This window comes from Rana temporaria, chromosome 8 (assembly GCF_905171775.1).
Source record: "Rana temporaria chromosome 8, aRanTem1.1, whole genome shotgun sequence".
Lineage (NCBI taxonomy): Eukaryota > Metazoa > Chordata > Amphibia > Anura > Ranidae > Rana > Rana temporaria.
Window position 1 is genome coordinate 187223144 of NC_053496.1, and position 13602 is coordinate 187236745.

The 13602-nt window shown below is 46.4% G+C and overlaps 1 protein-coding gene across 1 annotated transcript in view; it reads right to left on the reverse strand.

The window, feature by feature from the left end:
- LOC120910649 overlaps positions 1 to 13602 on the reverse strand; it is a 176483-nt gene that overhangs the window by 70351 nt on the left and 92530 nt on the right. The window lies entirely within an intron of this gene.

Consider the following 13602-nt stretch of genomic DNA (forward strand, 5'->3'; position numbering starts at 1 on the left):
TTTTCCCATATCAACCCTTACAGAAGAGAATTTCCCTTCCTAGGGGTAGATTTCCTCTCACTTCCTGGTGTCTCCTTTTGTTTTGCAAGTAGGAGTCGTTTGAAAGTAGGGGACCGCCTGTATATACTATACACTCTGCAGAAAATTGGGCCTTAGGTGTTGGTGGTACCAGAACACTGTAAGCCCTCACAGTTACTCTTGATGGGTGCTGGAACAAGCCCTGCTGTGAAATATTAGAGCAGATATTGTAATTACGTGTGCCTGTTAAACAGGGGCAGAAAAATTGGGCCTTAGGCGGTGGTGGTAGTGCCCTGAAACAAAAATATTCTTAGAAGCTATCAACATGAACATTGAGGAGGAATAGGATAGTCACTTAGCATAATAGGATAGTCACTCAGCATAGGCAGTCTTCAAGGGATCCCACATCCATAGAAAAATCAATTGGTTACATCAGCATCAGGTGCTTTGTAGCTGGTGATCCAAGACTGATTCATTTTTATGAAGGTGAGCCGATCAACAGAGTCTGTGGACAGGCGCACTCTGTGATCGGTTACAAAGCCTCCAGCAGCACTGAATGTGCGTTCAGAAAGAACGCTGGATGCAGGACAGGCCAGTAGCTCAATTGCATATTGTGCAAGCTCTGGCCAGTGGTCTATCCTCAAGACCCAGTAACCCAGAGGATTTTCTGTTGGAAAGGTCTCCAAGTCTGATCTTGCCCCTAGATATTCCTGCACCATTTAATTCAGACACTGGTGACGGTTGCTGGAACCGATTAGACCTTGGGGCTGCGGACTGAAGAATTGTCTGAAGGCATCGTCAGACGGACACCTTCTCCACCGCTCTTTCTCTGACTGAACGAAGCCTCAGCAACACGTTGTGCAGCACCAGGAAATTGTAACCTCCCAGGCTCTGGAAACGCATTGCACAAACCTTTCTGCAAGGCCAGCCAAAGAAGTTTCATCCTCTGCTCCCTCTGCGAAGGGTGAATAAGTTCCTGAAAACAGGGCACATGGGTCAAGTATCCCTGTCGGAGGGCGGAGAGTAGGTTGGTGCCTACAACCATTCCTTGCTGAAGATGGCGTGGCGTCAACCACCTCTGAGCCTGCCCCTGCAGAGCTGACAGAATCTCTGCCCCAGTGTGGCTCCTGTCCCCTAAGCAGACCAACTTAGGCACCGCATGGCATCTTTCTGCCTGAGTGCTTGCGTAGCCCCTTGAACGTGTACGGAGCATCGCTGGTTCAGAGGACAAATCTGCAGCGGAAGAAGAGGAGGGAGTGGAGGAGACAGCTGTGGCAGAATCACCACTACTAGCATTTTGGAGGCGTGGTGGCAGAACAAGCTCCAACAATACTGCACCCTTCCCAGCTGCCAGCAGAGTTACCCAGTGCAACGTGAAAGAAAGCCAACATTCCTGTCCATGCCTGCTGGATTATGAGTCAGCAGAAATATGCACCTTACTGCTGACTGCCCTGTCCAACGAGGCCAAGACATTGCCTGCCACATGCTGGTAGAGAGCCGGAATGGTCTTCCATGAAAAGAAATGGCGTTTGGGAACCTGCCACTGAGGTACCGCACATTCCACAAATTTACAAAAAGGGCAGAGTCTACCAGCTGAAAAGGCAGCAGTTGCAGTGCCAACAATTTGGCCAAGCTAGCATTCAGACGCTGAGCATGTGGATGGCTGGGACCAAATTTCTTTCTAGGTATTAGCAACAGGGGTAGGGAAATTTGCCTGCTACAATCGGATGTTGGTGTACAGCTAGCAGATTTCCCACAAGTACTTGGGACACCTAATTCTACACCTTCATTCCTCTCAGTGCAGGTTTCTGAGAGGACTGAGGGTATAGTGAGGTTGGAGATCCCAGCTGATGAGGAGCAAGGAGAGGTCCGCCTTGTTCTTTGATGTGGGTCTTTTAAGTGCTGTTGAAAACGGACTGCATGGGAGGTCGACATATGTCTGGACAAGCATGTGGTGCCCAAGCGGCTGCTGTTTTGGCCACGCTTGATACGCTTCTGACATATGTTGCAAACAGCAACGGTGCGATCTGCTGCACACGTGTCAAAATAGAGCTTTTCAAAATACGTGGGGAGTCAGCAGTGCCCTGCCCTGCACATGCTTTGCTCTGCGGTGTGATGCAATAGGGTGGCAATAGGGCAATAGGGTGGCTGCCCTTAAGCTGCCACCTGGAGGGCATTCTGCCTCATTGGAGATGTTCCTCCTCCTCTCTTCTATCAGGCACCCAAGTAGAGTCAGAGACCTCATCATCCCCTCCCTCCTCGTCACTGGAGCAAACTTGGCAGTATGCTGCAGCTGGGAGAACATGACTGCCAGTTTCTTGTCCTTCTTGGGCACCCCCTCTCTCTAGGCTCACGTTACTCCCTTTCTCAACCTGGGTACCATCATCGGAGCCTTCAAAACGCTGCGCATCCTCCTGGAGCATGTACCTGACACTGTGGTTGAACAGTTCGGGGGACTCCTCTGTGCATGATGGTGGGGCTAGGGAAGGATTGACTGATGACATGGAGCCGATGGAATAGGCCGCTTTGGCTTTGGCAGGCAAACTACTCTGAGCCTGGGTGACAGAGGATGAGGATGGCTTTGTTATCCACTCCACCAACTCTTCTGTATGTTGTGGCTAAACAGGGCCAGCTGCCGAAAAAAAAGGGACAAGCGTGCCCCACGGCCACGTGCCGAGGATGCACCGTGTCCACGACCAGCACTGTAGACACAGAGCCTGCTTGTCCTCTTTAAGTGGCCTGTGAGCGTCTGCCTCTCCTTGGTGGCCCTCCGGACATGATGTAAATTTTGATTAGCAAAACAACGCCTGAAGTTTATTAGAAAAAGTACACCAGGAATGGCCTGCAGTCAGATATAGGCGTGGCTAGACTGGAATGCCGTGGATATATAAATGTAGGAGGAGACTGTTTATATATTTAATGGACTGCAGCTCACTGAATCACCTGCCTGCCTGAAAGTATATTAGAAAAAGTACACCAGGAACGGCCTGCAGTCATATCTAGCTACACTGGATATATATATATGTAGGAGACTGTATATATAAATAATTTAATGCACTGCAGTTAACTGAATCACCTGCCTGCTCAATCTAAATGACACTCTGTCTCTGTCCACGCCAACAACACACTACACAGGGCCGATGTGCAGGAGGCCTTATATAGTGTGGGGCGCAGACTTAGTCCCCCTGAGCCATGATTGGCCAAAGGCACCCTGCCTTTGGCCAATCTCCTTTGTAATGTACAACATAGAGTATATAGTGCAGGGGCCAGGAGTATGTAATGTACAACATAGAGCGGGGATATGCAATTAGCGAACCTCCAGCTGTTGCAAAACTACAAGTTCCATCATGCCTCTGCCTGTGGGTGTCATGCTTGCGGCTGTCAGTCTACAGCTAATTGCATATCCCTGACATAGAGTATATAGTGCAGGGGTCAGGAGCATGTAATGTACAACAGAGTATATAGTGCAGGGGTCAGGACTCATGATATTGGTATTCAGTAATCAGTGGCAGATGAAATATTTACTAGAGACAAGTTGTAGAGATCCCACACCGCTGCCTCCCATCTCCTGAGACTGCACTTAGTGACTTGGGTCTGAGACTATACAGACATATCCCTCCACCCGGCACAGCCAGCAAATAACAGAGCAAGTAACCCCCGGGAGAATTGTTCTGTCAGAGATCTCACTAGACCCGGGCATGGGGCAGAAGACACAAGGTACATACCCCAGGTGTCTAGGTCAAGCAAACCCAATGGTGAAAATCAACATTTTGCTGCCAGCTGAACCCCAGAATCTCCATAAATCCAGTCTAGAGACATGAATTGTGTCTGCAGCACAGAGAAGGAAGATTATCCGAGAGAAATACAGGACGGTGACCAGGGGATTACAGGCTGATATCACCCAGTCCCCGCCCTACTCTGGACCAATCAGTGAGCAGTATGGGTGGAGGAATGGATTTAGTGTTAATGACCCACCTGTGCTGATCTCTGTAGGAGTGTCCTCCTCTATAAATGTCCCCGTTATTCCATCCTCCTCCATAGACTGCCGATCACCCCTCACATACGTCTCTTCTTCTTCTGATTTCACCTCAAATTCTATATCGATTGGATCTCCACTCTAAACCAAGAAAATGATAGAGAATATCATCTGTAAGATATAAACTTACATACAAAATCCACACATCATCTCCACCAGTCCATGTTCTAGATGTTCCGTCCCACCAACCTTGTAACAGTGGGGGGTGGTGTGACCTTCCTGTGTGGAATCCCGGGAATACAGAGGATGGGGACATCTCTCTGGGGGGTTCCTGGTATTAGGTGGCTCCATCATATCCTTGTGTCCTTCTGAAAACTCCTCCATCACTCCATACTCCTCATCCTCCTCTTTATACTCTTCTTTAATATCAATATTATCATCCCCGAGGTTTCCACTCTGAATATATAATAAAACATTCATTATATTAAACATGTTTGTGTATAAATCATAACCACCAATAATTGTTCCTCATCTACCTGATGATGGTGGGGGATGGTGTGACCTTCCTGTGTGGAATCCCGGGAATACAGAGGACGGAGACATCTCTCTGGTGGGTTCCCATTACTGGATCCATCTGTAGGAAACACACACACTGACTGAATCCATTGTTTCTATGTGTTTATCAAATGATGGGGGATCTAGGTGGAGCCTCCGTACTGCTCTCTCCTTTACAATAAAGTCTCCTCTTACCCGGTGATGTGAGGGGCGGCTGATTCTCCATCATGACGTCCTTGTAGAGATCCTTGTGTCCTTCTAAATACTCCCACTCCTCCATGGAGAAATAGACAGTGACATCCTGACACCTTATAGGAACCTGACACACACAATGATACAGTCACCATCCAGACACACCCCTTGTCTGTTACTGGATAATGTCCCAGAATTCCCAGAATCCTGCTCACCTCTCCTGTCAGCAGCTCCATCATCTTCTTGGTGACTTCTAGAATCTTCTCCATGTTGTGTCTCTCAGGTTTTAGGGAGTCACATGGAGGCACTGTGATGGTCATATGATCACCTGACTTCACAAGAGGAAATCTCTGTATTGGAGAACCAATAGGAATATAATGTTAGAATCCCAGAATCCTCCTCACCTCTCCGGTCAGGTCTGTATTATTAATAGAGATAAGAGTGATGTCATGTGACCTCCCAGAATCCTCACCTCTCCGGTCAGCAGGTAGATGATCTCCAGGGTGAGGTTTAGTATCTTCTCAGTCATGTGACTCCGGTACTCCTCCATCCTCATTGGTCATGTGATGTATACAGGTTACCTGTAGAACAATTGATAAGAGAGAATGATCTGGACTGTACTGGTTGTACAATATTATGATGGGGGTGTATGAGGGCAGGGCCGTACCTAAAGCATTTGGCACCCGGGGCAGATCCTATATCTGGCACTCCTCACTGTAAAATGTAAAAACACCCCACTGTGCCCCCTGCATACCTCTATATCCTTCAATATCTCTTTGTCACTACTGTATAACCCCCTCTCCACAACTACACCTCTGGACCCCTTTACATTACACAGCACCCTACACCACTGGACCCCTTACATTACATAGCACCCTGCACCTCTGCACCCCTTTACATTACACAGCACCCTACACCACTGGACCCCTTATATTACATAGCACCCTGCATCTCTGGATCCCTTTACATTACACAGCACCTTGCACCCCTTTACATTACACAGCACCCTACACCACTGGACCCATTTACATTACATAGCACCCTGCACCTCTGGACCCCTTTCTATTACACTGCACCCCCCACAGCTCTAGACGCCTGTATGTTACACAGACACCCCCCCCCCCTAACAGTTCTGGACCCCCTGCATGTTACACAGACCCCCCTACAGTGCAGACTCCTCTCCCTACAGTGCAAACCCTCCCCTACAATACAGACCCACCCCCTAGAGTGGAGACCCCCCCTTACAATGCAGACCGACCCCCCCCCTTACAATACAGACCAACCCCACAATAAAGACACCCCCCTAAAATACAGACCCCCCCCCTACAATGCAGACACCCCCCTACAATACAGACCCCCCCCCCCCCCGGCCTGACACCCCCAGCGTGTGGCACCCGGTGCGGTACGTCCCCCGCCCCATAGTTAGTACGCCACTGTATGAGGGTTTCTATCATGTAAGAACAGCCCCCCCACCCCCACCCCCAGTGGGATTACACATAAAGGAACATTACATTTAGCATTTGTAATGGTTTTAGTGTCCAGGCCCCTCTATCCCTTTATATCTATAGAAACCCCCATCCCCAATAAAAGTGGTATAATCCATTAATATAGACGGAGGAGGTGAGAAGGTGATAGGTGGGATGTTCTGCCCCTGAAGGGGTTAATCTAGGTCTCCACACTATATATGTGTGTATTATCATCTGCTGGAGATAAAAGATGTCACAGTGACTATGGAGGAAGAGGACGGACATGACGGGGGTTACTGGGTATAAATAGAAGATAAGATCTTATTACCTCCTCTGCTGCAGATTCCAAAGATGTCTCCTCACTACCTCCTCCCGACTCACCTCTCACCCGGAACTTCCTATTTATACCTGTCATCACTTCCTGTTTGACGCTGACATCACTTCCTGTCTTCCATAGAGACTTCCTTTCTCTATGGTAGAAGTGAGAAGATCACCACCTTGTGGAGCTCAGAGGAACTGCAGCCCTGAGAAACGTCTCGTAGTGTGAACACGGCCTTGTGCTGTGTGCAGGGGCGGACTGACCATTGAGTCACTCGGGCACTGCCCGAGGGCCCCATGCCACTAGGGGGCCCCATCAGGGTTGCCAGGCTCAGTAAAACCAGGGACAGTATGTAAAAATCTGTGTTTTTTTTAGATCTGTCCCTGATATGTCCGAAACTGACATGCTTTTAATGTGAAGATCCCAAGATTTAAGCTGCCCTGCCTCTGCACTGCCTCCTGGCGTGGTGGCCATCTGTAAGCCAGAGGGGCCCCATAATCTTCTATTGCCCGGGGGCCCCATGAGTTGTCAGTCCGCCCCTGGCTGTGTGTGTATGTATTGTTTATCCTTATAGATGGGACATCTCCACTCCCACCAAGGGGGAGAGAAATATATTACTGCATAGTCCAGCCTTTCTCAGCCAGGGTTCCCCCAAAGGGTTCTAGGGGTTCCTTGAGCAATGGACAATTTATGTCTCTCAGTAACAATTGACATCAATGATCTGTAAGGAGGGCAGACTTCCCACTGATGACATATAAGAGGGTCCTTCTCCCATTGGTCACCAATGGAAGGGGCCACTACACTGACCACTGATATAAGGAGAAATTCCATCCAAACCGTGAGATTGGTCAGAGACTAATTGGTATCATTCTGGGCATTGCCAGGTTAGGTCTTGGTTACAGAGTGAAGGGTGATGCTGCTCATACTATATGTGACCCTCATCTACATCATGGACATCTTCTTCAGCTTCTTAGTGAATAGGATGGAAATTCTCACAATCCTATATGTAGCTCCTGTTGAGTAGGCGCTATTTTGTAAATTTAGTTATCTGAGCTGTAGTTGGCTCAGAATATTATGCCAAATTGTGGGTTTCTGTTCGAGTTCTGCTGTGTTGCACATCTTCCACTTGACTGTGGGTGTCGCTGTCACCAGGAGTCAAGGTCGGAATGGCAATTGGCTGGGTGTATTGAGTGCCTTCTTCCCAGAAGCAGCCCAGTGGGCGTGGTCTGCCTGCTGTGCATTCTGGGGGAGGGTGCTTGGGGGGCGGGGTCTTCCGATCCTGACCGGATGGCCCTCCTAGCCTTAGGGATGTGTTATCAATATTTTCGGGTCTCAGGGCCTGCTGACCCGAGGCTCCACAGCTGAGAGTAGGCCCAGGAGTTTTTGGGGCCTACTGGTCCAGGGATGGTCCTGTGCTGTCTTGCCTGCGGGAAGAAGCCAAACAATTGGGGACTCAATTGGAGCCCAATTTACCTCACTGTGCTGCCGGCCTGGCTGAAAGATCCTGGCACGTGGACTGTGTGCTTTCTTTGGAGCTTTGCAGAGTGTGTGGTTGCATGACCTTGTGGCAGAGGACTGTGTGACGACTCGACGACACTCATCAAGTCTGTGGCAGAGACTTTGAACGAGCTTCGCACCGGCTGCTAGGTCAGTGAGAGAAGCCTATCCGATAGTTGCTGAATCCAGTGTGGAACCGATTTGTCCTATGGGTCTAAGACTGTACCCGTGATCCACAAGCAAGGTACCTGAATCTCCCCTATCCCTCCACCCCTCTATTGAACCTTGATTAACCACTTAACGACCGCCGCACGACGATATACGACGGCAGAATGGCACGGCTGGGCAGATGGCTGTAATGGTACGTCCTTTACATCTACCCAGCCGTGGGTTGCGGGCACGCGACCTGGTCCGAAGCACCGGGACCGCGAGACCTGCGAACCTGATCGCCGCTGGGGTCCCGCGATCGGTCCCCGGAGCTGAAGAACGGGGAGAGCCGCGTGTAAACACGGCTTCCCCGTGCTTCACTGTGGCGGCTGCATGGATCGTGTCATCTCCTTTATAGGGAGACACAATCAATGACGTCAGACCTACAGCCACACCCCCCTACAGTTGTAAACACACACTAGGTGAAACATAACCCCTTCAGCGCCCCCTTGTGGTTAACTCCCAAACTACAACTGTCATTTTCACAGTAATCAGTGCATTTTAAATGCATTTTTTGCAGTGAAAATGACAATGGTCCCAAAAATGTGTCAAAATTGTCCGAAGTGTCCGCCATAATGTCGCAGTCACGAAAAAAAATCGCTGATCTCCACCATTAGTAGTAAAAACTATTTTTTTTTATAAAAATGCAATAAAACTATCCCCTATTTTGTAAACGCTATACATTTTCCGCAAACCAACGGATAAACGCTTATTGCGATTTTTTTTACCAAAAATATGTAGAAGAATACGTATCGGCCTAAACTGAGGAAAAAATATATTTTTTTATATATTTTTGGGGGATATTTATTATAGCAAAAAGTAAAAAATATTGAATTTTTTTCCAAATTGTTGCTCTATTTCTGTCCGTTTTTTTTTACAGCGCTGGACAGCAGGGTGCAATCCGCATACCCTCTCTGTCCAGTACTGCAAGTGAAAAAACGGGGGGAAAAACGGGATTTAGCTGCATCTTGTGTCTCTCACTAGTGAGAGTGTCACAGGAAGTATAGCAGCGGCCATTTTCTTGTAGCCTCGGTGGCAACTCTCATTGACGTCCTGTGCCAGGGTAATGCCATGGGCCCAAACTTCATCTGCAGATAGGGCATTGGCCGTCTGTCTGGTCTCCACCAACAGGGACCAAAAACGAAATGCACAGCGTTCATAGAAAAAAACGCCGCCAGAAGTGGGGCAGCGGCCATGTTCCAGCCGCCGGAAGTGGGGACGCGGCCATTTTGTTGTAGATGGTGCCGAAAAAAAAAATGTCTTCTCTTTTTTTTTTGAGTGGCCATATTCCAGTAGGCCAGAACGCAGGGCCACAAAAGGGAGCTGCAATACAGATAGTGGCTGTAACCCCAGAACAATATAGCAGCAAATACATGCCATAGCAGAGGGCAGGGGTCCATTAAATGCAGGTCATGTAGTAATGAATTAAAATATGAAACAGGAATTGAAATATAAAAATGTATATAAAAACTTTTAAAATAATTTAAAATAATATAGATTTATGCCACCTGAGGTCTGAACCATATATGACGTGTGCGGACTAATACACATAACATACATGTTCATGTGATAACATTACTAGTCTATCCATATGTATGCTCAAGTGGGAGAAGGGAGAGAGCTATGGGGGTCTTTCATTAAAGATCACTAAGGAAACAGTTGAGGTCAAAATCTATGTTCAAACCTCGGGGTGCAAAAGTATCCAGAGTAAATACCGAATACCGATACTTTTTTGTATCGGCACATGTGTCAGTATTTTTTTTTATCTTTAACAATTTGTTTTTTATTTTTTACATTTTTTTTATTTATAATGCTTTCTTTTTCTACAATAATTTTTTTTATTCTCGTTTTTTTATTCTTTATTTTTTTAATTTATTTTTTCAGCCCTGTTGGGGGGGCTTTGGTGAGATATCAGGGGTCTTAACAGACCTCTGACATCTCCCCTTTGAGACAGAGAAAGGGACTAGGGACACTGCGCTGAAAATGAAAGGAGAGAAGACAGCGTCTTCTCTTCATTCATAAACTGAAACATTGTAATCACAGGTTACGATGTTTCAGTTATGTGAATGGACAGAGTCTGTGATCATGGACTCTGTCCATTCGGAGCAGTAAGGAGACGGATTTACCGGCTCCTACCCCGCTCTCCGTCCTGACAGTTCCAGGGGGTGGAGGAGGAGCATGGAAGGGGAGAGATACACGGCGGGAAACACGGAGGAAGAGAGAAACATGGGGGACACGGAGAGAGAGAGAGATACATGGTGGAAAACACGGAGGGATACACGGCGGGATACACAGAGGAAGAGAGAAACACGAGGGACACAGAGAGAGAGAGAAACACGCCGGGGGACTTGGAGGGAGGGAGACAGACTGCAGCAAAACGGAGTGGGGCTGGAGGAGGACACGGGAGCCGGACCTTGCCGAGTTTTAAATCTCCCGCACGCGCGAAAGTGACGTCATCGCCACTCCAGCAAATTACAGCGATACCCGGAAGACACGCCGAGTCAAGATGAAATCTCTCTCGGCGTGGACCAAGTAAGTGCTACACACCTCGTTCCGAGGTAAGTATTTCATAATGAGCGAATATGCGGTGCATATTAGCTCATTATGACTTTTGCCTTACAGGAGGGAAAAAAAATAAAAATTTTAATGCGGGTTTACAACCGCTTTAAAATTTGAAAGGAAATTCCGATACCGATAATTTGTTATTATTTCGGATTTTCGAATTTTGAATTTCCAGATTTTCAATTTTTGTTTTTTTAAATAATGAATTTCGATCATAACAAATGACCCGAAAAACAAAGAATCGAATGAAATGAAAACAAAGAAATGTTTGGTCAGTGCACATGTCTACAGCTTAGTAGATGATAAATTAGACAGATAACTGAGAAGCCGCAGACGTCACTCGCTAACAAGCTTTTAGATGTTTTACGAAGTTCCAAGGAATGTCTATACAAGAGGAAATCTATATGTTGTAAACGCCTAGAAGAGGCCACTTGGCATCCTGGCGTGAGTCGCTCCTTTCCCTGGTGAAATAAAAGGTTTGTTTTCCTGGAGTCCGTGTCCGGAGTCCATTCCTGGTTTCCCAGAACTCAAAGAGCCGTTTTGCTGCAACATTTATCTGGTGCATTGGCCGGGAAACCAGGTGTGACGGCTGTGACAGGTGACAACACCACCAGCAATTCTTCTCATTCCACCGACACACACAACTTTTTTTTCTCTTCAATACATTTTTTTATTATAATTTTTACTTTTAAACAGATTACAGTCATAGAATCAGGAAATAGTAAAAAGGTAGAAATGCGATTGGTCAGGAAAATGACTTGTCTGGAATGTGGAGGCGGAGTCATACAATACAATACACAACGTGTTCCATTATTATAACAAAGTGTTGTAGAAAAGATCACACCATAGAAAATGGGGGAAAGGAGAAAATAAACCCGGATATTAAGGGGGAATTTGTGTACGAGGAACACCTTAACAATCACCACCATTTTATTCTCCAGGGCCTCTGCTATCAGATAATATATGTTTGGGGGTTTTATCTAATCTTCAGGCCTAAAATAATGCAAAAACATCTGACAGTGAAAGGGTTAATGTGAGCTAGATGGGATCACTCTGCTGTGCTCACACATTAGAGCTCCCCCTAGCTGCAGCCTGGTAATAACATTGCTAGGAGGTCTATTCATTTATCTGCTCCATACTTCCCATCTTTATATAAACGTCTCCTGACATTTAGGGGTCTATTCATAAAATATGTGCATAGCAATTCCCCCGGGGAAAGTCCATGTACATTCCTTCTGTGTGAATGGGGGAAAGACGAATGCTATTAGGATATTTGCTGTGCTGGTCGAACGGTTTCCATTCATTTACAATGGAAATTATTGCATTTGGCCACTAGGTGGAGATATTTTCTATGGTACTTGGGGCCATCTAATGGCCAAATGTGGCATTTTCTGTTTTACGTTAATGGTTTGTATTAAAACCACAGGGGCAGATTTTTGCCACTAGATGGAGCCGATGATCCAATATTTGTCATGATTGGAGGAACGCGTGTCACATTCATTCTACAATTTGTTTTATTTTTTTTTTAAAGTGTAAATGTTATTGTACATGTTCACAGCATAACACAGGAGCTTAATACAGTACACATTTTCATATCTCATGGAACATAAGGAGTCACAGCGTCATTATAGTACATCATGTACACAGTATTCGCCAAGGATATTCCTTGTACTCATTTCCTTTTTTTTCACATACAATTTGTTTTATAATAGATCCCTAAATGTCTGTGAAATCTTCCACCACAAAATGTACTCAGCCAATGACTAAATTTTTTATTTTAAAAAGCCTAGAGGACCGCCTTTATAGGTGGTGGGGTTAATGCGTTTCGTCCTGGAAAACGACTTGAGAAAACAGACCTCTTACAAGAGTTTTATCACAAAATGTACTCAATGAGTGCGGGAAATGTCTTGTATATGAATGTTGCTGGACATGTGGGGAAGAAGCACACCCTGATATACACCTCAGATATACTCCATGGCTGATCTTCATCATGGAAGAAACAGTTCATAAGGAGATCAGAGATCACCAAAGACATGGATAAAGTGTTGTACCGTGTTGGCCAATGATAGCAGGAGAAAAATAAAAATGGAGTCTGTGAAGGACTTTTTGCCTATATGCTTCAGTTTAATTCTCCCTGCTAGTTTAATGCTGTGTGTGTTAGAGGTAAAAGGTGATTTCATGTGTGACTCATTCCTCTGCTAACAGACTGTTGAAATGTTAATGTCCCACCCCCAGCCAGCTCTCTATTTTAAAGGGTAATTGATCTATTGTGTGTGTGAAGAAGACCTGTGTTTACCGTTAAGAAATGTGTCTACAGGGTCGGCTCCACAGTGTCTGCCTATAATCTGTATGGGAGCCCCCACTGTGTGAGGGGGGGGCGGAGATTGTCATTGTAACCGTTTGTAACTACATATAAGCTAGGTGTTGTACCATTAAAGTGTTCCATCAGTAAGCTTTGGCCCAGTGTGTGGCTTATTGGGCGATTCCAGGGACTCCTCCTTGTGGAATATTGGGTGATTTTCGTTATGGGAAGAAGGGAATGTTTGACGGGGATATCATTCTACTACCGTCACAGAGTCATTCTCTCTCATCGGCTGAGTACATTTTGTGGTGTAAAGTCATGCAAGAGGTATGTTTTCTCAAGTCGTCTTCCAGGACAAAACACGTTAACCCCGCCACTTAAAAGGCCTATACATTTTGTGGAAATTACTATTTTTATTTTAAAAGGCCTAGAGGACCGAGTTTTAGGTGCTGGGGTTAACGTGTTTCGTCCTGGAAGACGACTTGAGAAAATAGACCTCTTGCAAGAG